Source organism: Stegostoma tigrinum, chromosome 6, assembly GCF_030684315.1.
Source record: "Stegostoma tigrinum isolate sSteTig4 chromosome 6, sSteTig4.hap1, whole genome shotgun sequence".
NCBI lineage: Eukaryota > Metazoa > Chordata > Chondrichthyes > Orectolobiformes > Stegostomatidae > Stegostoma > Stegostoma tigrinum.
Genome location: NC_081359.1, coordinates 1,515,455 through 1,538,476, shown reverse-complemented (window position 1 = coordinate 1,538,476; position 23,022 = coordinate 1,515,455). Strand labels below are relative to the sequence as shown.

The window sequence follows — 23,022 nt, the reverse complement described above, 5'->3', positions numbered from 1 at the left end:
GACTGGTCATGCCTGTGGGACAGGAAGAAGTGGAGGGCCTTTAGGCCATCTGCATGGGAAATGCAGGTGTATGGGGACTGGACATCCATAGTAAAAATGAGGTGTTGGGGACCAGGTAATTGGAAGTTCTGGAGGAGCTGGAGGGAGTGGGTGGTGACACGGACGTAGGTAGGGACTAATAAATGCTTTAGTAATAACTGCTTTAGCTGATTATTTGCTATTTGTTGGATGTTGCTGTGCACAAATTGATTGTTTCTTCTAAAATTGGCTGCAGAGCATTTTGGCAGATCCAAACAGCTATCCACAAGTTTGATCTTTCTTGGAAAACGGCAATGATGCAGTGATCTCCTGGGATATTTTCCAGAATCACTGGTTGTATTGACTTGACTAAAAAAATGTAGGAGGCTATCCTGCTGACAGACATCCATCCAGCCAGTAAATTACGACCTGTTATGGAAAGGTGAAAGATGTGATATCCATGTAGGGTCCAATATATTTAATACCTGATGTTGGTTTGTCCATTTGACAGTGTATCTTCATGCTTTCTGTGGCTCCTCTCTCGATGAATGTGAATGAACAATTAAGTGTACAATAGGTTCACAAAATACATCGTGCTCCTACTTTTTAAGAATTTAATTAGAAATAGAAACAAAGTGCCTGTGGTGCTGAAATTATAAAAATTATGAGTTGTGAGACACTATTGTATTCCTGTGAAAGCAAAGTCGTACTGTACTTAAAAGAGGCACACAAAACACATGGCAACAATGAGTGAGAAAGCATCTTTGCATGATAATAAAATGTGAGGCTGGATGAACACAGCAGGCCAAGCAGCATCTCAGGAGCACAAAAGCTGACATTTCGGGCCCAGACCCTTCATCAGAGAGGGGGATGGGGAGAGGGAACTGGAATAAATAGGGAGACAGAGAGAGGCGGACCGAAGATGGAGAGAAAAGAAGATAGGTGGAGAGGAGAGTATAGGTGGGGAGGTAGGGAGGGGATAGGTCAGTCCAGGGAAGACGGACAGGTCAAGGAGGTGGGATGAGGTTAGTAGGTAGGAGATGGAGGTGCGGCTTGGGGTGGGAGGAAGGGATGGGTGAGAGGAAGAACAGGTTAGGGAGGCAGAGACAGGTTGGACTGGTTTTGGGATGCAGTGGGTGGAGTGGAAGAGCTGGGCTGGTTGTGTGGTGCAGTGGGGGGAGGGGACGAATCGGGCCGGCCCCTGGACGCGGCGGGGGAAGGGGAGACTTTGAAGCTGGCGAAGTCCACACCGACACCATTGGGCCGCAATACTCTAGTGAGGGAAGTGCTGGAGATGGCCCAGGTGAACTGAAGGTTGGGGTGGAAGGTGGACCTCTCAGTCTCCATCTCAGGCAACCAGCTTGTAACTGATGTCCATTTCAAGCCCACCGACTCCCACAGCTACCTAGAATACACCTCCTCCCACCCACCCTCCTGCAAAAATTCCATCCCCTATTCCCAATTCCTCCAGCTCCGCCGCATCTGCTCCCACGATAAGACATTCCACTCCCGCACATCCCAGATATCCAGGTTCTTTAAGGACCGCAACTTTCCCCCCACGGTGATTGAGAACGCCCTTGACCGCGTCTCCCGCATTTCCCGCGACACATCCCTCACACCCCGCCCCCGCCACAACCGCCCCAAGAGGATCCCCCTCGTTCTCACACACCACCCTACCAACCTCCGGATACAACGCATTATCCTCCGACACTTCCGCCATTTACAATCCGACCCCACCACCCAAGACATTTTTCCATCCCCTCCCCTGTCTGCTTTCCGGAGAGACCACTCTCTCCGTGACTCCCTTGTTCGCTCCACACTGCCCTCCAACCCCACCACACCCGGCACCTTCCCCTGCAACCGCAGGAAATGCTACACTTGTCCCCACATCTCCTCCCTCACCCCCATCCCAGGCCCCAAGATGACATTCCACATTAAGCAGAGGTTCACCTGCACATCTGCCAATGTGGTATACTGCATCCACTGTACCCGGTGCGGCTTCCTCTACATTGGGGAAACCAAGCGGAGGCTTGGGGACCGCTTTGCAGAACACCTCCGCTCAGTTCGCAACAAACAACTGCACCTCCCAGTCGCAAACCATTTCCACTCCCCCTCCCATTCTCTTGATGACATGTCCATCATGGGCCTCCTGCACTGCCACAATGATGCCACCCGAAGGTTGCAGGAACAGCAACTCATATTCCGCCTGGGAACCCTGCAGCCATATGGTATCAATGTGGACTTCACCAGTTTCAAAATCTCCCCTTCCCCTACTGCATCCCTAAACCAGCCCAGTGCATCCCCTCCCCCCACTGCACCACACAACCAGCCCAGCTCTTCCCCCCCACCCACTGCATCCCAAAACCAGTCCAACCTGTCTCTGCCTCCCTAACCGGTTCTTCCTCTCACCCATCCCTTCCTCCCACCCCAAGCCGCACCCCCAGCTACCTACTAACCTCATCCCACCTCCTTGACCTGTCCGTCTTCCCTGGACTGACCTATCCCCTCCCTACCTCCCCACCTACACCCTCTCCACCTATCTTCTTTACTCTCCATCTTCGGTCCGCCTCCCCCTTTCTCCCTATTTATTCCAGTTTCCTCCCCCCATCCCCCTCTCTGATGAAGGGTCTAGGCCCGAAACGTCAGCTTTTGTGCTCCTGAGATGCTGCTTGGCCTGCTGTGTTCATCCAGCCTCACATTTTATTATCTACACAAGTGCAGGAGCCTCCTTTGTTGTTGAAGTAATTTGAGGTATCAGTGTCACTGGAATAGGGGCTGAAGAGCCACTGCTGATAATTGGAATACCCTGAATGCAGACGCCAGATGCACAGGGCTGCTGTTTTTCCTCCTTCATGTGACAGTCCTGGACCTCCATGCTGACTGAGGATAGATAATGAGGAGAGGAGACTCTCGGCTCTTCTTGGCCTTTTGCTGTGCTGCTGCCAGCAAGTGTTGATGGTCAAGGCGATAGACATAAGGCATGTATGTATCATTTGTAGCCATGCAATGACCTGTTGGATTCAGCTCCATGAGGGTGATCAATCTTGTTATGAGGGAGCGACATGCACAGGCAGTAGGGAAATTTTAGCCTTCAAGGCCTGGATGTATTCTTCCATTGATCAGGTCAAGCCACATACATGTTCTGGCATCTCTAACATCTTCTTATAGCTGGTCACATGCATTGGTGCTTTCTCTGGATTTTGAGCCTGAATACATGCTCATCAACATGGAAGTTTATGTGCTGGTGAGGAGTGTGGGGGAATGAAGTCATGCTGCTGAGATCGCCTCTTCCTCCTCCTCAGAGGTAGGTGAACACTCTCCAGAAATGACAACTCTGTTTTTGTGTTGTTGACCTGTGAGAGTGAATAGAAAGATCTCGAATTGGTTGGTGTTCATTATGGATGATACAGGAACACCATCTTAATGCTTGGCTAATAATCTCTGCTATACTGTCTTGAGGCTATTAATTCTCATTGTCTCTTTAGCCTCATTGTCCGTGAGGGAGTTGCTTCATGTTGCTTGCCAGCTTAAGAATCTCCTTATCCATCATATTCAGGATAGTCATTTAAAAGTAGGACCCCTTTCCATTGCATTGTGGGCTATTTTTTCCTGGGGGGAAATTGTTAGTCATAAGAACAAACACAATGCCTAAGTACCGGTACCTTAGCTGCTGACTTTGTCACTGGCAGTGGAATGAGAAGAACACAGTGAGGTTTTTCCAATCCCTCACATGTACACAGTTTTTGATCCTTAAGTCAGCCAGTGAGTTGAACTCACCAGTATAGAGTAGAGAGGGTTGTTGCTGAGTTTGAGGCACCACAACTAAATTCTCTTGGTGAGTCTGTGTCAGTTGGCCTGCTCCACAATTTTTGGCCTGGCTCATTTGGAGAGGCAAGGTGGTCTCTTATTTCTGACCCTGAGGAAAAAGGCATCCTTCCTTGGCCAAGTAACTTGGAGGAGAACTCGCAGAAAGCTATGACTGAACAATGTGCCACATAAGAGGCTAGTAAGTTCTTCTACCCTCAGACCTTACCAATACACAGCTCACTCACCTTTTGGCCTTCACTTAATGCAGTTCTGCACTGCTGATTAGAGGTCTTGAAGGGGAACGTCTTCTGCTGCTGAGGAGTAGGTCAGAAGTTGGTGGGCAACAAGGCTTACAGCAGACTTTGACTTTGGCCTGCTGAGGTAGATTTTAATGAGGAATGGGATCAAAATGGGAGTACCAATGCCAGAGCTAGAGCCAGCATGAAGTGGTTCTGGTCCTGAATTCCCCATTTCCAACTGTCGGTTATAGAAAATTCCTACTAAAGAATTTCTATTTTTCTGTCTCTAATAGATAGACCAGACTTTTATTTGGGTACTTTACTTATTGTTGATTCTTGATCTTATAAAGAAAGCATGAAATTATTGATTCAAAATTGTTTGGCACAGCTTCCCTGCAATTGTTTTTCCCAATGAAAGATCTCTTTGGGGATCTGGTCCAATGTGGTCAACTGTATTACAGCAACTCACAATACAGAATCAGTTACAAATAAATTAACAGATTATGAGAGAGGAGAACGTAACAATGCATTCTTTTTCTGAAGTGAGTTAACATTGAGTTGTGAACAATTAATAACTATACAATTGCAATTAGTGTTTTGATTTCTATTTTCCAAAAGATAAATTAAAAATTCTCATAAAATTTTCACTTCCAATTTTTTTAATTTGTCTTAGGTAATTGGCCATATTGTGATTTGTGCATGACACAGTGCTATTATGACGGAACAAGGAATCATTCAACATTATTGCATTTAACAGCTGAAGTGACTTACAACAATGGTATTCTTCTTCATCTGGCTGTTTCATTATACTTTTGGTGGTCCCAATGTTAAGACAAGGTTGAAATGAGGATTTTATAAATGCTGTTTTTTGATGAAATACAGAAATGTCTAAATGTGTGTTATTTTTCTACTAATATTATCACCATTACACTTCAAGCTTAAGGAGCAAGATTTATTCAAGCTCTGAAAGGAAATAATAACAATAAAAGTTCTGTAATAAAACTAAGTGGATGTAGGAATGTAAAAAATTGGAAGAGGAATGGAGCATTTACCACCTCAAGTTTATTCCAACAATCACTACTTTCTTGACTGATCTCTCTACCTCAACTCATTTTCAACTTATTTTTCTGCACTATTTCAACATATCTTGATTCCCATACCTTTTTGTCTTGAGACTCCATTGCTCCCTGGGGTATAAAATTCCAAAGATTCATAAACCTTGACTAAAGAAATTTCATCTCAGTTCAGTCCTAAATTGTAGATCCCTTAATTTGAAATTATACTTCCTAGTACTAACCCCCACATCTTTCTGATTCTAATCTGTAAAACCCTTATGAATTTTCTGTTGCAATAATATTACCTCTCATTCTTTTAAACTTGGGATATAGACCTAATCTATTCAAACTTATAGGACAGTCACTTCATATAGGAACCAGCCCAACATGCTAGCTAGGGAAAGTATATTCTTCTTCAGCCAGGTGGTAAGTTTCAAAAACATAGCTGGTTTTCCCCAGGTGCATGAACTGCGCATGTAATACTGAGAGAGCCATATTGCAATGCCACATAATTCATAAACAGGAAAGGGCTCCATTCAATTAATGGTCAAGTGGTCTGTAATTACTGCTATCACATCTTGCTACCCTGGCAGCTACCATGACTCCTACATTCGTAGGTGGAGCACTCTCATTCAAAAAAATAGTGCATTTGTGGATCGGGTATCTTACAAGGCCAGTGTGGAACAAGGGCTACTCACAAAACAAATACAATGCGTCACATGCTTGGACCAGGCTAGGGCTGCTGAAGCTGCAGTTCTGCTGCTTGCATGGTCTGGGAGGCCCTGCAACATTGATTGAACAGAATATGTCACATCATCCAGACATGCTAAGTTCTGCACAGTTGGATAAGGCATCTATGCAATATGTTAGAGGTTGAAGAACTAGGTGATCAGGAGAAGGAGGACAAGATTGAGAATACTGGGGAGGAGGAAGCTCTTCTTGTGCATGTCAGAGCTTAGCTGCATTGGACCCTACAAACTGGACAGGACCTGATTGACACCTGATAGATGAGAGATGGGAGCAGTAGCTTTTATTAAAATTTGATCATGGGACGTGGACATCACTGACTGGCCCAGGATTATTATCCATCTCTGACTGCCCATCTCTCATTGCCGTGGTGGCGGAGAGCTGCCTTCTTGAACTGCCGCAGTCCATGTACTGTACGTTGCCCCACAGAGCTGTTAGGGAGGGCATTTCAGGACTACAGCCTCTTTTTGTTTTCTTTTACTTTTTTTGTTGGCTATGAAAGCTCATCTTTAGTTTTGTCCGCTAGCTTACTTGTATGTGATATTTCCTTACTGGGCAATTACAGTGAGCATTGTGGACATACCAGCTGGGACCTAGAGATGGTGAAGAGATGGAATGTAGCTAGGACAGGTAAACTGTGTGGTTGGTGGTTAAACAATGAACTTGTTGAGAAAGTGAGCTTGTGTATGCAAGGGAGAGTTAGCCATGCTGACTATGGACTGTGAGTGGTATGTCTTTGTGGTTGCTGTACCATTACATTGCCAGTGAGGGGCAATGCTAGATTGTTTGTGTGCACAATAGCTTTTTAAAGATAGCACAGTAACCAGGGATGCCAGTTTTTAGAGAGTATCCTGTGAGTGGTGAGTTGCTTTGGGAATGACGAGTGATGGGATGGGCTAGAACTGGGTAATGGCAGTGCCCACAGTGTGCAGTAGGTAATTTATGAGGTGAATTTGATAGAAGATGCTAGTGATCTCACTAGAGAAAAACCCTCCAAAACACTTAGCAAAAAAAACCTGGCGCCTATCAAAAAAACATAAGATTCACCCAATTTATCCATGGGTAAAGGAACTGTCAAGACACAGACTGTGAAGACCATGGGAACAGACAGCTTTTGTAACCAATGTAAAGACCTCACACAAGTGGTCAAGCTCAGAGTACATAACTTCAAACAGCACCAAATCCTTATTAGTGCGTGACAGACCTCACATTTTTCTCAATTCACAAGCACAACCTTCATTTACCCATCAAAAATCTTTGTAAACCACATTACATACACATCACTTTGTTTTACCCTGCATGCCGTAGTGTAATTAGTATTTAGCAGTCAATTGATCTTTGATGTGAACATATTCAATGCCTGAGCTTCTACAGCCCATAGTGGTTGAGAATTCCAAAGATTCATGATGCTCTAGGTGAAGAATTTCTCACTTTTTATGAATACTAACTTTTTCAGTTCCTCATTTTTACTTGTTCTTTTCAGATATGAAGCTGCATGTTGTAATGCTAAAAGGTCCTCAGCAGAGATAGGGATATAAACCTCACTAAGCCTTGGGCACCCACCCTTCCCAATTCAGGAGCATCAAGCGCCCTTAGGCTCCTTGACCAGAATACTTCTGAGAAGCTGAGTACCCAGAGACCTATCCTGAGATTCTGACATTACGCACAATGCCAGACTGTAGAAAATCATGGGATTTTTTTCCCATCTTCACCCAGTTCCTCCTGACTGCATTCCAGCTGCTCATTTTCTTAACCACCTCTATCAGATTTGCTTCATTAGGAATGGCTGCATTCTCTTGCTGCTTTTTATTCACCTCACTGCTCAATGAATGTTCCCCCAATCTGCATCTGCAATACAAGGGCATCTCACAGGAGGTTGCAGGCCTTTGTCTTAGCTTTTCTGTGAATAATTTACAAGTTGGATCTGTAAAATAACAATCACAGCAATGTCTGTTTGAATTGGGCCTGCACACTTTCAGTTCGTCCTCCAAGTACGTTGGTCTTCTAGTACCATATTTAAAGGCCAACTGAATACCACTTAATTTACTGCAATACAGGAGTATCAGTGGAGCTTATGTTGGTCACCCCCACCAACTACCTGGAGAAGTGTCAAAGTAAGCTAAAGCTCATTCCATAATTCAGTGATGCATCCTTCATTGTTCTTTGGATGCACCCTGGGAAAGAAGGGAGGTCACTTTCCAGGGGACACACCAGGAAGCTATGGTTATGGCAGAAGTCAAATACATTGGACCTCATGAGCAAACCTGAACCCAGTGCAGGAAATGAATTGAATGATCTCCTGTGCTCTTGAAAAGCAAGTGGCACCATTCTATCTCTCTTACCCCTCTGAATATGAGCTAATAATCAGTCTAAGTGTACCACTGAACAGGTATCTCACATACTGGAAGCTTCAGCATCACATGTGTATCAGAGATAATGGGGCTGCAGATGCTGGAGAATCCAAGATAACAAAGTGTGGAGCTGGATGAACACAGCAGGCCAAGCAGCATCTCAGGAGCACAAAAGCTGACGTTTCGGGCCTAGAAATGAAGGGTCTAGGCCCGAAACGTCAGCTTTTGTGCTCCTGAGATGCTGCTTGGCCTGCTGTGTTCATCCAGCTCCACACTTTGTTATCTTAGCATCACATGTGCAATGTGCACTGAAGGGCTCACAGTACCTTCAAAATCTCAATTTACTAAACCTTCCCAGGCACTGTGACTTTGTACTCACTTGCTGGGGAAGGCTCACAATCTGGCATTGCTATGCATGCTCATAAAACATTTCTGTAGCCATTTACTTCACACACACACACACCTCCTTAAGCTCACTAGTGACTGCACTAAGAGGGCAAGACTGGCAAAGCCTTTTGGATATGAAACTCCTCACTCCCATTTCACAGCAGACAGTGGAGCTGTTTCTATGGTTTCAGGGAGACAGGAATATCTATCGAACCCAATTAGTGCATTCATAGAATAAAAAAAAGTAGTGGAGAAACTCAGCTCGCCTGGCAGGATCTGCAGAGGGAGAAATAGCGTTGATGTTTTGTGTCTGATATAACTCTTACTCATGGGTTGAGTGGGGTGGAGATGGATTTTAGGGAGCTTGATTATCCTGCTGAGCCTGTGACTCACTATGTCAAGCATAATCTGCATTACCTTCTACACTCGTGCAAACTAAAATGCACGCTAGAAATGGAAAATGAATGCGATCACACTGGGAGTGGATGGAGTAAGTGTTTTAAATTTGTTTGAGCATGTGACTCGAATTATGAGTGACATGAGACTTTTCAAGGGGCAATTGTATTAATCAGGAAGTTTCACAGTATAGGTTGAAACAATCTGTGATCGTAGTCACTTGCGTGTAAAATACAGTGACCACAAAAGTTGGATACAATTGAGCCAAAATTAACCAATACCATATTGATTTTCTTTCTCAGCAAATGTGTAAACAATTCTAAAACAGCCCATAGAAGCTTTGGGGTCACTTGGGTCAGGCTTCCAAGTTGACATTCCAAGTTGGTGCTGTATTCCATGTTAAATATGTAACTGTTTAAAAAGAGCCTCAAAATTTACTGGGATAAGGTAAATTGACCCCATTGTAGGAGGTGAGCAATGAGAGAGATGATTGTTTTGATATCTTGGCTACCTATCCTGTTCTAGATTTCAAAAGAGTGATTGACAAGTTAAACTACCACAAATACTAGAGAAATACCAAACTAACAGTAAACTACTGGTAATATAGTGTATTAACAAGAGCTCAGAGACAGTGGGCACTCTTTGTCAGCTGGCAATGACTCCTTAAGATGGAATGGATCAGGATAGATGAAGGAGGTCTGAGGGAATAGTTCCCTAACACTTCAGCTAAGAGCAGAATGGTGCCATCACAAGCTATTGTGATCAATATACTTGTACTGAACTGTCAGTTTACCCACTGGTATCAATGAACTCCTCCCAGCTGTCCTTGTCCTATCCTTGCATTCATTTCTGGATAACTAATGTATACTTTCTAAGCTGTTGCTTCTTAATAAACTTAAATAAACAATTTTAAAATTACTTGTACATAGTCGACAGTCCGTCTGAAGAAATTGCCACTCTGAATCAAAAATCTTACAAGCAGAATAAAAGAGACTAAAACTTTTGCTTTTTTACTTCTGCAGATGAGGCATTTTCTACTGAAAAGTGAATAAAGTTGACAACTACTGATTCTGGATGATTCTCAGAATTGAATTCCTTCCCAAAAATGAGCTGCTTTTCAGCAATTTGCCCTGCCTTTTCTGTATTCTTGGCATATGAGTACAAAGGGCCACTGGATCCTGTGACCTGGACAAACTGTGCATCATGTTTCACATAAGTTGTAATTCCATTTCACACTCACATGTCATTGTTTATCATTATCCAATGAGGCCCAGGCTTTTCACAGCACAAGGTCCTTATCATTAACATCTCTGTGATTCAGTTAAATTCACTGACTCAATGAATCTTGTTTGCACTTATGGAATACTGGTTGAATTTTTTTTGAAATATAGGTCTGAAAAAGTCTTCTCTTTGTCTCTTCAGATGTGATTCCAGTGAGGATCCACAAGGAGAAGATCAGGTGACTCCCACAGTCCATATTAATAGCAGTCTTTAAATTCAGTCTCAGGTGTAGAAATTTAGTTTTATTGAATAATTCGTTAAACATCTCTAATATTAAGACTGCACTGATATATCACTGGACTATTGAGAAATATAAAGAAAGATCAGAAGCTTGGAATGCACACTGAGCTAAGAATGTGGTGGACTGTTCGACAAGATGATCAAGAAGGTAGAGATGATGCATGCCTTTATTAGCCAAGGCATAGAATGCAGCAGTTGGAGGATGTGCTGGAACTATTTAAAATACAGTACTAACTAGGCCACAACTGGAGTATTGCGATCTAGTTACTGCAGAATAAGGAAAATACAATATCACAAGAGTGTACAGAGATTTACAAGAGTTTAGTGTGGTTATGAGAATTCAGATATGAGATAAAATTTGATTCACTAGAGTTGTTTTCCTTGAGACAGAGGAGGCTGAGGGAGACCTATCAAATGTATAAATGTATCTGGCATAATTGGATAAGAAGACCTCATTCCCCTTGGCTGAGGGGTCCATAATTAGGGTGCATAGAATTAGGGTGAAGATTTAGGGGTGATTTGAAGGATAAACTAAAGGCTGGTGGTGATCTGAAACTCATTGCCTGAAAATATGATACAGCCATGAATCCATGTAACAGTAAAAAAGTTTTGTATATGTACCTGAAGTACTTTGAACTACAAGACTATGGATTAAAAAATGAGATTAAGCTGGAGGGAAACTGAATCAACCAGCAAGAACACAATGGATCATGTGACTTTCTTCTGTGCTATAAATTTCTATAATTTCTATGATTTTGTGTAAATCAAAAAACAAAATGAAAAATTAATAGGGTACAGGGAAAAGCAGGGAGATTACGTAACAAAGATTACGTAACAAGCTCTTTCAGAAAACTGGCACAGGCACAACAGACTGAATGAGCTTCTTTGATTCCACTGTTCTGTTTGAAACATTATAACACATTATCGTAAGTGCCTGATACACTGCACCATAGTTTTATAACATGTCAATTTATGTATAGATTTCCATAAGCCTCTTGGAAATTAGGAAAAAATGCATGGGTCTTTTTGTAGTGAATTTCAGATGCAGATATTATGTTAAAAGATATTGGACTGAATATTATCCAAATTCTGCTCAGTGCCAATTTTGGTCAGTTTCATGGAGGGTTTAGGGTTTCTGTCTGTGAGGCCATTGAGATTTTCACCTTTCCCAAACTTGCTTCATTACCCATACACCATGCTTCAATGGCACCCTGCTTGTCATGTCATCCCACTTGCTAGTGAAGGCTGGGACCGCTCAGGATTCCTGGTGCTGGCCCCATATTTAAAAATATATTTGTGCACCAAGTCAAGTGCTGGCAGTCCGGAATCCTGCATAGTTCATGTCAGTTCGTTCAAACATGTTGGACAAAGGGAAATTGGACCTGGGTGGTTCAAGTGGACAGAGGAGAGCGCGCAATGCTGCAAGGTCAATAAGCTTCTCCATTCCATGCATTTAAATGCCAAAGTCTTCTTTCTGCATCCTCACACTCACCATATCTCTGCTACTGCACCCATCTCCTGTCAAGGCTCATGGTCCATCATTCTCACGGACACGTGTTGTGCTTCGCTGGAATGGCATTCTGGGAATCAAATCCTGCTATTCCTGCATTGGTCATTAAAGTTATATCAATGTCATCAAAATACACAAATTCTCCAATTTACCTGCCAAATAGACCCAGGCTAACAGAAAACATGGACCAGGTTTCTGTACCGAAAAAGAACTAAACAAGAACGGTTACTTATAAATAGATTCTAACTATAGGTAAACAATTAAGACTTAGCAATGTACATCTCTACCAGTTAACACTCTAAACCCTTCTAACCTTCAAACCTCACTCCCCACACAACACACAGACAGCCAAAAAATTGATGTTATGAATAGAAAGGAAAAAAACATCAGGAAGTAATTCAATGGCCCCAGCCCACAGGGTTCACTGTAATGATCTCTTTGCTTACCAACATTTTATGTTTTTCAAAGTATATTTTCTCCAGGTTCTTTTCACTTCTTCACATTAGGCACAGGTGATCATTATTATTAAGCATGATGTTTTTTAGTTACAGGCCAAAGGCCACAGCTTATAGCAGCTGGAGACAGAAAATAAACTGGTTTTCTTCAGGAAAATTTGACTAGAGAGAAAGATGCACCATTTGCCCTTGCAGCAGTCTAAAGCCTTCTGCCAGTGTTGTTCAGTCCCACAAGCTGTTCACCTATCCAGGAGCTATCCAGACTGTTGACAAGCTGATGGTTTTGGTACGCATAACCAATCAGCAGCCTGTTTCTGGCTGGTTCTCAATTTGTGCATACCCCGAGTGCCAGCCTATCTACAAGCACCCTTCTTTGTTTCTTCAGTAGCAATGTAAGCATGACTTAAAATGAGATTTAGTAACTTGTTTTTTAAAAATGCAGCAAATCCTTCTAAAATCCTCGGTTTTAAATCAATCCTTTTCCCATTTCAGTCCACAATCAAAAATATAGATTTTTTAAAAATTAGGTTTTTACACACGCACCATCTCTCCTCACTCACTATGACCCTCCCAAACCCCCGGCCTACTAAGTAAAAACCGAAAGAACTGCAGGTGCTGTAAATCGGGAACAAGAACAAAGTTGCTGGAAAAGCTCAGGAGGTCTGGCAGCATCTGTGAAGGAAAAAACGGAGTTCACGTTTCGGGTCCGGTGACACTTCTTCAGAACCGGACCCAAAACGTGAACTCCGTTTTTTCCTCCACAGATGCTGCCAGACCTGCTGAGCTTTTCCAGCAACTTTGCTTTTGTCCACGACCTGCTGATTCTGCATGGTCTCTGTGTCCCATTCACTCACTTGGGACACTTTCCCCCACCTGTATCAGCATCAGAGATAATGGGAACTGCAGATGCTGGAGAATTCCAAGATAATAAAATGTGAGGCTGGATGAACACAGCAGGCCAAGCAGCATCTCAGGAGCACAAAAGCTGACGTTTCGGGCCTAGACCCTTCATCAGCATCACCAGTTTTTTTCTTCATCTCACTCAATCCCTCCTCTGGTCTCATTATGGGACAAAACAGCCTACTACAACGTGGAGAGAGCCCAAGGTGATGTATCCCACTTGTTTCACCCCTTGTGAGGAAAGGATTCATTCTCTGGTTCGATGCTTATGTGGTGATACTAAAACCACCAATCCCCGCCAGCACTTCAGAATCACTGCCCTTTGCTGTGCTGTTTCCCACTAGTGTCACTCTGAATGGCCGTGCTCGAATTTCTACCGTTGTGGCATCCACACAATCTAGGCAGCCCGACGGGTGGCCACGCGAGCCCTCTTTCTCTGTAACCCTCTTTAAGGCAAATCATTTCTTCTTCCTGTTACAGTCTGAAGCGCATCTATTGTGATAAATAAAACAAAGAACTGCAGATGCTGGAGTTCTGAAACAAAAACAGAAATCACTGGGTAACTAAGATAATAAAATGTGAGGCTGGATGAACACAGCAGGCCAAGCAGCATCTCAGGAGCACAAAAGCTGACGTTTCGGGCCTAGACAATGCTGCTTGGCCTGCTGTGTTCATCCAGCCTCACATTTTATTATCTTGGATCCTCCAGCATCTGCAGTTCCCATTATCACTGGGTAGCTGAGTAGTTCTCGCTGCATCTGTGCAGAGAGAAAGCCAAGTTAACGTTTTGAGTTCTGATGGAGTCATCATTTGAAATGTTAACTTTGCTTTCTCTCCGCAGATGCTACCAGACCTGCTGAGTTTCCCCAGCAATTTCTGTTTTTGTTGCGTATCTTTTGTGATTGGCTATTATTTTGAGCTTCGGTGTTGGTTAATTGGATGACAATTCTGTCAATCCTTATTTCACAAGCCGAAAGCGATCAGAATCTTATCTCCCTCTGGTACATTCATTTTTTTGTTTTAATATTTGATGAAGTCTTTCTCCCAGATTTCACACTACAAGAAAAATGCCCAATAGTTCACTGTCAGCACTCAGAGGAGGCGATTTTCATACGTGGGGTGGTTTCAATTGCACACGCAATTAAACTGTACTCTATTTCGTTGCAGTGCTTTTTATTTCATTCAGCAATTTATTTTCTGACATTATGGCATAAATTATAGTGCATGTTCTCAACAAAGTAGTAAAAATGTAAATTATATGTTCATGTTCGCAGATTTAACAATAATTAACGGTAAACAAATTAAATCTCCTCCTTGTCAGGAAAAACCAAAGATAGGAACTGCTGACGTCAGGCTGGGAGAAGCTGTGGTGTCAGTAGGTGCTTGTCAGTCTTTGTAGAGTGTTGCCAGGGTAAAACACGCTGCGTTGTCTTTCCTGCGTGAGTGTTTTTTTAATATTTTTTTGCAGTCCATGTAATATTAAATTTGAAATGTTTTGTCACGTACCTTGGTAATGTTATGAGTATAGCAGAAGGGGAGGAATGCGCCAATGCGGAAGTCTGATGTTTCATGTTCCTGCTTATGGCTGCCGCCGGGTCTCCTTAGCTTCTCGCTACAGCAAAATCTACTATCACCTTGTAGACACTTGCATTTTCAGCGCATGGCTTCGGTCTAAACTGGTGTCGTGTTATTCCACTAATTCTACATCAAATGCTTTTGCATAGCTGAAGTTGCAGTTCGTTCCTCTGTGTGTAACGGTTTCCCTCTTAATTGAGGCGTTTCCCTAAAGAGGTAAAGGGTTGCAGTAAGAAGAGTCAAGGTGAACTTTAAAGGCACTTTCTCAGCTTTGTAAGAGAAGTATAATCTTAAAAACAACAGTTTCGTTCATTTACATTGTGGAGCAGATGTTAGGAAATAATTAGGATCTACAGCAGTATCCTGTGGTTCATCGGGCGATTATAATGTTTATTGAGTTTGCCCTTCTGTACAATGTGCACTTGTTAGCTATCATGTCAGTGATTTTTTTTTTGATGTCAGTTTTTCCTTCAGTTCTGGCTCTTATGGTGAATGTACTGTTTTTTGATGCCAGTTTGTCTTCCTGCATTGGTTCTCATTGGTGATTGTGTTTCCTGACATCTGTTTGCCTTCGTCTGCTGGCTCCCATTGTCTGAAATTCGGTTTGAGAGTCATAAAACATACTGGCGATTGACTGCTCTGGACTTTCTAAAGAGCTCGATGGTTGTGCATTGCACTAATGGTAATCAGCACCAATAGGTTCTCAGGGCAAATAGAGATAGCGTACCCACCTCAATGGCAGATAGTCCTGATTGAAGCCCCACTTGTCCAAGAGACTCATTTTGAATAGGTTGATTCAAAATAATTAGAAATTAAATAGCCCAAGTAGTTGTAAGAAGCTAACAACTGATACAAACTATAAAAGAAGATTGTCTACCTCAGTTGCCAGTTTTCAAATTGGCATACTTTGAGTACTTGTGATATTTTCAATTTTTCAGCTTACCCGTAATAGATGTTTGTTTTGGGGCCAAAGCACACTGACAAAATTTAACGTGGATGCTGTCAGTTGTGTATAAGTAATGCAATAATTTGTGATGAAGACGAGACCTCTTCTGAGTTGCGAATTGTCCCAAGGATGCTGTGTGCTGATCCTTGCAAAAGCAAGGGCTCGTCAATCTCCCTGAGAATGCCAAACAATGTACTATTGTTAAGACATTGTATTTACGTTGTTAATATGTATTATGTTTGCTGCAAAAGTCAAAGCTGATGCACAAATTACCTTTTTAAACAATGAGATTAATGTTCCTGCAATAATCCTCCCTTGAAAGGGAAAAGCTAATTTACAAATGCCCAACCTCTCTTGTTTTGAGTTCTCAATCCAATCCTTCTTGCTCTCTTTTTCTTTTTGTAACTAACTTGACTCAAATCTATCCTAATTCCTTCTCTGTCCTTGCTAACTTTATTTCTCTAGCCATAAATCTCATTACATGAGATATGTTGCTCACTTTGGCTTGCATTTGTAGCAATTTGTCTCACAATAATTTTCAGATGGAGAGTAAAGAAAACAAAAACAGAAGTATAGCTGCTGGAAAGTCTTGAACATTTTCTACATCATGTTATTATGGTGCTATTACTAGGGGAAAAAATAAACTTCCCAAGGCACTTCCAAAAGGAATAAGCTTATGTAAAAACTGAATACACTGTCAAAGAAAAAGCTAGCAGGAGGGGAGCTTTTATCAGAGTGATGGAGTTGAGAAAGATCTTAAGCAAGGGAAAAGAGTATATGGTTTTGGGTGGGAATTTTTAGGACGGGGCTAAAATAGCTAGCACATAGCTGTGATGATAGGCTGAAGGGTGCGGTGCACAAGAGGCAAAGCCTGGTGAACTCTGGGAAGTGGAATGTAAAACCAGAAGAGTTTACAAAAATAGGAAGAAGACTGTGAAGATTTGTAAGAACAAATTTTACTCTGTGGAGTTAGAGAAACGCAGCAGGTCAGGCAGCATCAGCGGAGCAGGAAAGCTGACGTTTTGGGTCAGGAAACCGCTGCAGCAGAATGACCTGATTTATAGGGCATAGACAATGTAAGATTGCTGCAAAAGTAATGGAATGGGAACATGTGAATAGGTGAATGTAGAATTGATTAAAACATGGATGAGAGTTTCAGAAACAAATTACCGACCTCCTCTGCGTCAAGCTATATTGTAGAGGTGAAAGCTGATGGGTTTTTTTTGTTGGGTTATGGTGTGAATTTGGCCGACTAAGAAGTTGAGATTGTTACATTGACCTAGACTATATGTCATGCTTGGGACTTGCATGGAATAAGAGGCAAGGAGAAAGGATTTGTGGCAGTAAGATTGAGAAGACTAAAGTTATTGTCAGAGGTTAATCAGAGTATATTGCACCTCATCCATAATTAGTATGCCGGTGAGAACTTAAGGGTTTTAAAGAAATGCTGATTTATATCAATGTGTCAGTTTTAAACTTTTTTTGGCCTTGCCAAGAATATCCACATGCTGCCAATGTTTGTTGCCTATCCTTAATTGCCCTTACCACTGAGTGGTTTACAAGGTCATTTCAGAGGGTAATTTTAAGAGTCATTGTTGAGGGTCTGGCAGAATCCTTCATGAAAGGGCATCAGTGAAATAGATGGATTTTTTAAAGTGACGTTGATGATCACCTTTACTGAGGTGGACCAGAACATTAGCTTGAGCCTTTTGGATTACTAGTCCAATGAAATTACTTCAGTTTCTCCCAGCATACAGGTGGACACTCTTTCTATGTCTCCAAATTTAAAAGCAACTCATAAGTGAAAGGAAAATGGATTCTAAACTAGGAAGCCAGATTAAGAAGTCTGATAGAAGGCTTTGTTGAAGAGATTGAAATTAAGAAGGGTTAAAAGAAAGGAGATAAATGTCAAGAATTTATGGAGTAAAATGAAGAAAATCTAGCCAAGTGGCTTAAGACGTTCTGTCCAGTTGTGGAATAAAGAGAGGAGGAAAGATGCTTAAAAAGAATGACTTGGGTATAGTGGTTGAAGAAATTTGCAAAAATAAGTTCTGTGAAAACACATAAGGATCTGAAGAGCAGATTGAGGGTTTAAACTTTGCAATTAAAGGATCTGGGTACAAATTTTGGTCAGTAGGGTGTGGTATTTGTCAAATGGCTCTTACCGGGGAACATACTGTGCATGGAGGAGTAACTTTTCTGCTAAGAAGTTCTGTCAGTGATAATATAGCTTTCTGTTGATGCACTGATACATGTCTTTATAAGTCAGAATCAGAGATTTCAGGTTTGTGCCAATATTTGCAAAGATTATAAATGTACAAAAATGATAATCCACTAATGAAACATCTTCCGAACTATGGGAGCCCTTCTGGGGAAGTGTCAGTGCCCTTGAAACATTAACTCTGTGAAGGAGAAAACAGATACTGCCAGACTTGCTGAGCTTTTCCAGCAACTTTGTTTTTGTTCCTGACTTACAGCATCCGCAGTTCTTTTGGTGTTTATGCGAACCCTAATTTTGTTTTCTGAGTAACCTTACCTAATCTAGTTTGTTATTCCAGTGTCTTTTTATCTGCACGTGTTTATGAAGAAAGTGATTTATAGTATGTCAGAATCCTTTCAGTGCTATCACTGATATCTTCATGTAAGAATCCAGACAGCAATTGTTGATATTTCTTTCCAACAGAACATCATTAGAACTAAAATGAATCTTGCTCTCACCTGGCATCTGCAGTCCAATTGAACATGAATTGAAACACATGCTAATCATGGTGATTTCTGGCATATTGCAGCACCTTTTGTCCTCACAACCTCTCTTCTTTTTCAGGGTGAACTCCTGCTTTATTAATGGAAGTTGGTTTTCTGGTAAGTGTACAGAGATTCCAGTTGAGCAGAAGGCGCTGTTTAAATAAGGCTGCATTCATGGACAACACCACTGCTAGGTGGGACAATGAGTGCACATGTGCAGAAAACCAGTGTTTGCATACAGTGCATGTGACTGGAGCTCTGAACCTTTTTGCACAGTTTTAAGGGCTCCTAGGAAATTTTAAAATCCACATTGTTGGGAAGTCTAAAATCCATAATTCAGTGTGGCAACAATTTCATGTTCTCACCTGTGCTGGGTCAACCCTGCATAGGGGCACAGTTGAGATTCCTGTTAATGTCACAGGGATTTTTGCACGTGGATACAATACCGTATATGCACAATAGAGAGACAAAGTGTAGAGCTGGATGAACACAGCAGGCCAAACAGCATCTTAGGAGCACAAAAGCTGACGTTTCAGGCCTAGACCCTTCATCAGAAATCTGATGATGAAGGGTCTAGGCCCGAAACATCAGCTTTTGTGCTCCTCTAATGCTGCTTGGCCTGCTGTGTTCATCCAGCTCTACACTTTGTTATCTTGGATTCTCCAACATCTGCAGTTCCTGTTATCTCTGATACAATTTTAACTTCACTGTGAAGCCTCTTCTAGGGATGGTTACCCTCCTCCCTCTGGACAAACCTCAGGGGATCTCTCTCCCACTGCAACTGTAAATGCACAGTTATATCTTGCCAGTCATCCTGAATGGCTACCTGCCTTAGGAACACATACTCCAAATAAACAGCTAAACTGTTACCTGTGCCAGCAACCTCATTCTAAAACAGAAATAATCTATATAATTGGTAATATAGAACTTAAACATGACTAAAAAGAGACATGAAATCAAAATTTTGTTTTTTTATATGAAATGAGTGTTGATAAGTACCCTTGCTGGTCATGTCAAACAGTATTGTATCTATTAAATCACATTACTTGCCTGCTGGTTTAGACAACTTTGTCTTTGTCAGCAGAAAATTGTATGAAGTACTAAAATTTATGTGCATATTTTATTTATAAACTAAAATCAGTTTCAGGATAGTAACACCAATGTGGGTGATGTGATATTACTAAGCAACTCTCGTGATTTCTGTTTATTATCTCAATCCCTTGGTTGTGTTACTGCTTTATAGTATGGTTTTGAAACCACGTTAAATATAATTACAAAAATCAAGTCATTCAGATTTAATGTAGTTCCTAAATTTAGCACATCACAACTTCTGTTATGAAAAAGTTTGTCTCCTCCTGCTGTGCCCAGCTTGTTACCATTACTGAAGACAGTGGAAACCATAATTACTGGATGCTTGTAATTAACAACAAAAAAAACTGATTATATGGTACATTTTTATACAAATGTTACTCAGACTGGTAAAGACCAGTAATCTGATTCATAATTCCAATCTACTCCCTAATAATCATGCTTGATGACCAAGATTAGAAAAAGGATGAATGCTATTAAGCAGGCTATCCTCCATAAAGTTTTTAAAAAATAAAATTCCAGTTGGGGAAATATAAACTGTTTGAACAAGGTTGAAATTTGTATGGTCAAGTATGCGTACTCGATTTCTGTCAGACCAAGGAGAACAAGTTTTTTTTGGCAGATGTATGAAATGGAATGTGAAGTACAAATATGTTCTTAGATGAAGAATTTCCTTCACAAAGTTTGTTTTTCAATTTGAAACAACGAGCAGAATCACAGTGAAAATGACGCTTTGCTATTCTGCGTTATTCTCCATATTCTTGTTTATATTAATTTTTTTTTCAACTGTGAAGGGGGAAAACCGTAGGGCACAGCATTAAAGGAAATAACAGAAAAAATCCAATTCTTCCCTCAGCAATTAAATTTTGTCAAGTAAATGGTTAATTGTAAGTTTAAAACAGTTTGATATATTAATAAATTTAGATACAGTTTGCCTCATTTAGTAACTGCTTTGCTTTGAAAGGTATTGGTGCAATGATGAATCGTAGTATAGGTTATGATGTGGGATTGGTTTGGATGGAAATCAGGAATAGCACAAGTGAAAATGGAAACTGCAGATGCTGGAGAATCCAAGATAATAAAATGTGAGGCTGGATGAACACAGCAGGCCCAGCAGCATCTCAGGAGCACAAAAGCTGACGTTTCGGGCCTAGACCCTTCATCCAATTTGTTATCACATTTTATTATCATAGCACAAGTGAATGTTGTCTATAGGCAATGGCTGCCTCCGCGTATGATAAGATATAAATTGGGAAATAATGGAACCAAGTAAGAAAGGTGATACAATTGTTATGGCTCATTTTAATCTACATATTGACTGGACAGTGGTAACATGGAAGATAAATTTGGAGATGGGGATAATGGGAGCTGCAGATGCTGGAGAATCTAAGATAACAAAATGTGGGGCTGGATGAATGCAGCAGGCCAAGCAGCATTTTCGGTGCACAAAAGCTGATGTTTTGGGCCTGGACCCTTCATCAGAAAAAAGGAGACAGGGATTGTTTCTTACAGCAGTAAATGCTGACCCTACCCAGGACCAGGCTATTTTAGATCTAGCACAGTTAATAAGGTTAAGATTAGAGGTAGCAAACATAACATACTAGAATTTCAAATATAGTTTGAGGGGGCCAATTTGGATCTCAGATCAATCTGCTCAACTTAAGTGAAGGCAATGGAAGAGTTGTCTAAAGCGTGCTTCGAAAAATAGATTAAGGGGAAGGTCAGTAGATGAGCGTCTGCAGACATTTAATCAGATTATTTCCTAACAGTATATTTTTTAAAAGACACTGATGAGAAGAATGAAACACTTCTCATTGACAAAAATGTTCAATGATGGTAACAAATCAGAAGCTAAGGCATGAAAAGCTTGGAAAATTAGTATCAGGCCAGAGGGCTGGATATTTTTAAGGAAGCAGCAGCAGATTGGTTTAAAAAAAACTAATCCTTTTTAAAAAAAGCATTTACAAAAATAAAATGGCAAGAACCATATGATGAATATATAAAAAGAAAGGAGCAGCTAAAGTAAATTTGCTAGAATTTTTTTGAAGATGCAGCAAGCAGAGTTGATGAAGAGGTTTCCTTTTAGATATTGTGTATTTGGCCTTCCAGAAGGCATTTGATAAATTGCCACAAAGGGTTTTCTCTTGAGTGTCGAAGGATGAGGGGAGACCAGACGGCAATTTACAAAATTCAGAGGCTATTGCTGGCAGGGTAGAAATGTCAATTACTAGAGGATATAGGTTTAAGGTAAAAGGGAGTAAGTTTAAAGGACACATGAGCGGCATGATTTTTAGATGGTGGTGTACATCTGGACTGTAGTGCTGGAGGTGGATGGAGGAGACCAATACAATAGCAATGTTCTAGAAGTATCTTGAATAATATATGAATAGACATGGAATAGAGGGGTACAAGCTGCACAGAGGCAAAAGATTTTTAATTCAGAAGGCCAGTCTTAGTGGACCAAAGAGCCTATTCCTGTTTGTACTCTTCTTTGTTTCTGCGTTGAGCAAAGTACATACTGTATTGCAGGTAATATATATTTGCATGGATTGAAGATTAATTAACACGTAGACAGAGAATCAGGATTAATGAGGTTTTTTGAAGTTGGAAAGATGTAAATGAGCACCACAAGTATTACACCTGGAGTCTCAATTATTTAGAATCTGTATTGACGACTTGGAGAAGGGTGCTGAGGATAATGTATCTAAATTTACTGATGATACAAGAATAGATGGAGTGCATCTATGATAAGGTCACGAGGAATCTCCAAGAAGGTATAGATAGATTGTGAGTGGAGGAAAAAACACTTTTTTGGCAGATTGAGTTTAATAAAGGAAAACATGAGTTCGTGCACTTTGATAGGAAGAATCAAAAGGCATAATATTGTGTAAATAGAAAGAAGTCCAAAAATGTGCAGCACAGATATTTTTGTGCATAAAATACAAAGCATTACATGCTGCACGTGCGTGCTAATTAAGTCAAATTGAATTTTGTCCTTTGCTAAGAGTTTGCCGTTTCAAAATAGGGAAGTCTTGTTACAACTGTACGAAGTAGTGAGGCTGCATCTGGAGTATGGTGTACAGTTTTGGTCACTGTGTATTTAAGAAAGGATACACTGATATTGGAGGCAGTTCAAAAGAGATTCACTGGCTTGTTCTTGTAATGAAGGTGTTGATTTATCAAGAATGGCAAAAAAAGGTTACGTCATTATTGATGGGGATTTAGACAAATGATGGGTGAGATGTTGACTGGGCTTGAAAGGGCAAATGTTGAGAAATTGT

At 41.2% G+C, this 23,022-nt stretch overlaps 1 protein-coding gene across 19 annotated transcripts in view; it reads left to right on the top strand.

Annotated features, from left to right (window-relative positions):
• The window catches only part of LOC125453431 (phospholipid scramblase 1-like), a 146,504-nt gene that overhangs the window by 18,917 nt on the left and 104,565 nt on the right, over nucleotides 1–23,022 (top strand). For 4 of the 19 annotated variants that reach the window (XM_059646397.1, XM_048533031.2, XM_048533021.2 and 1 more), the window contains exons 1-2: nucleotides 14,985–15,205; nucleotides 18,732–18,769. The gene's annotated coding sequence lies outside the window, so the exon portion shown is untranslated. Of the gene's footprint in view, nucleotides 1–14,614; nucleotides 14,826–14,984; nucleotides 15,235–18,731; nucleotides 18,770–23,022 lie in introns of those variants that run through there. The other 15 variants (XM_059646395.1, XM_048533030.2, XM_048533022.2 and 12 more) reach the window with 11 other exon arrangements.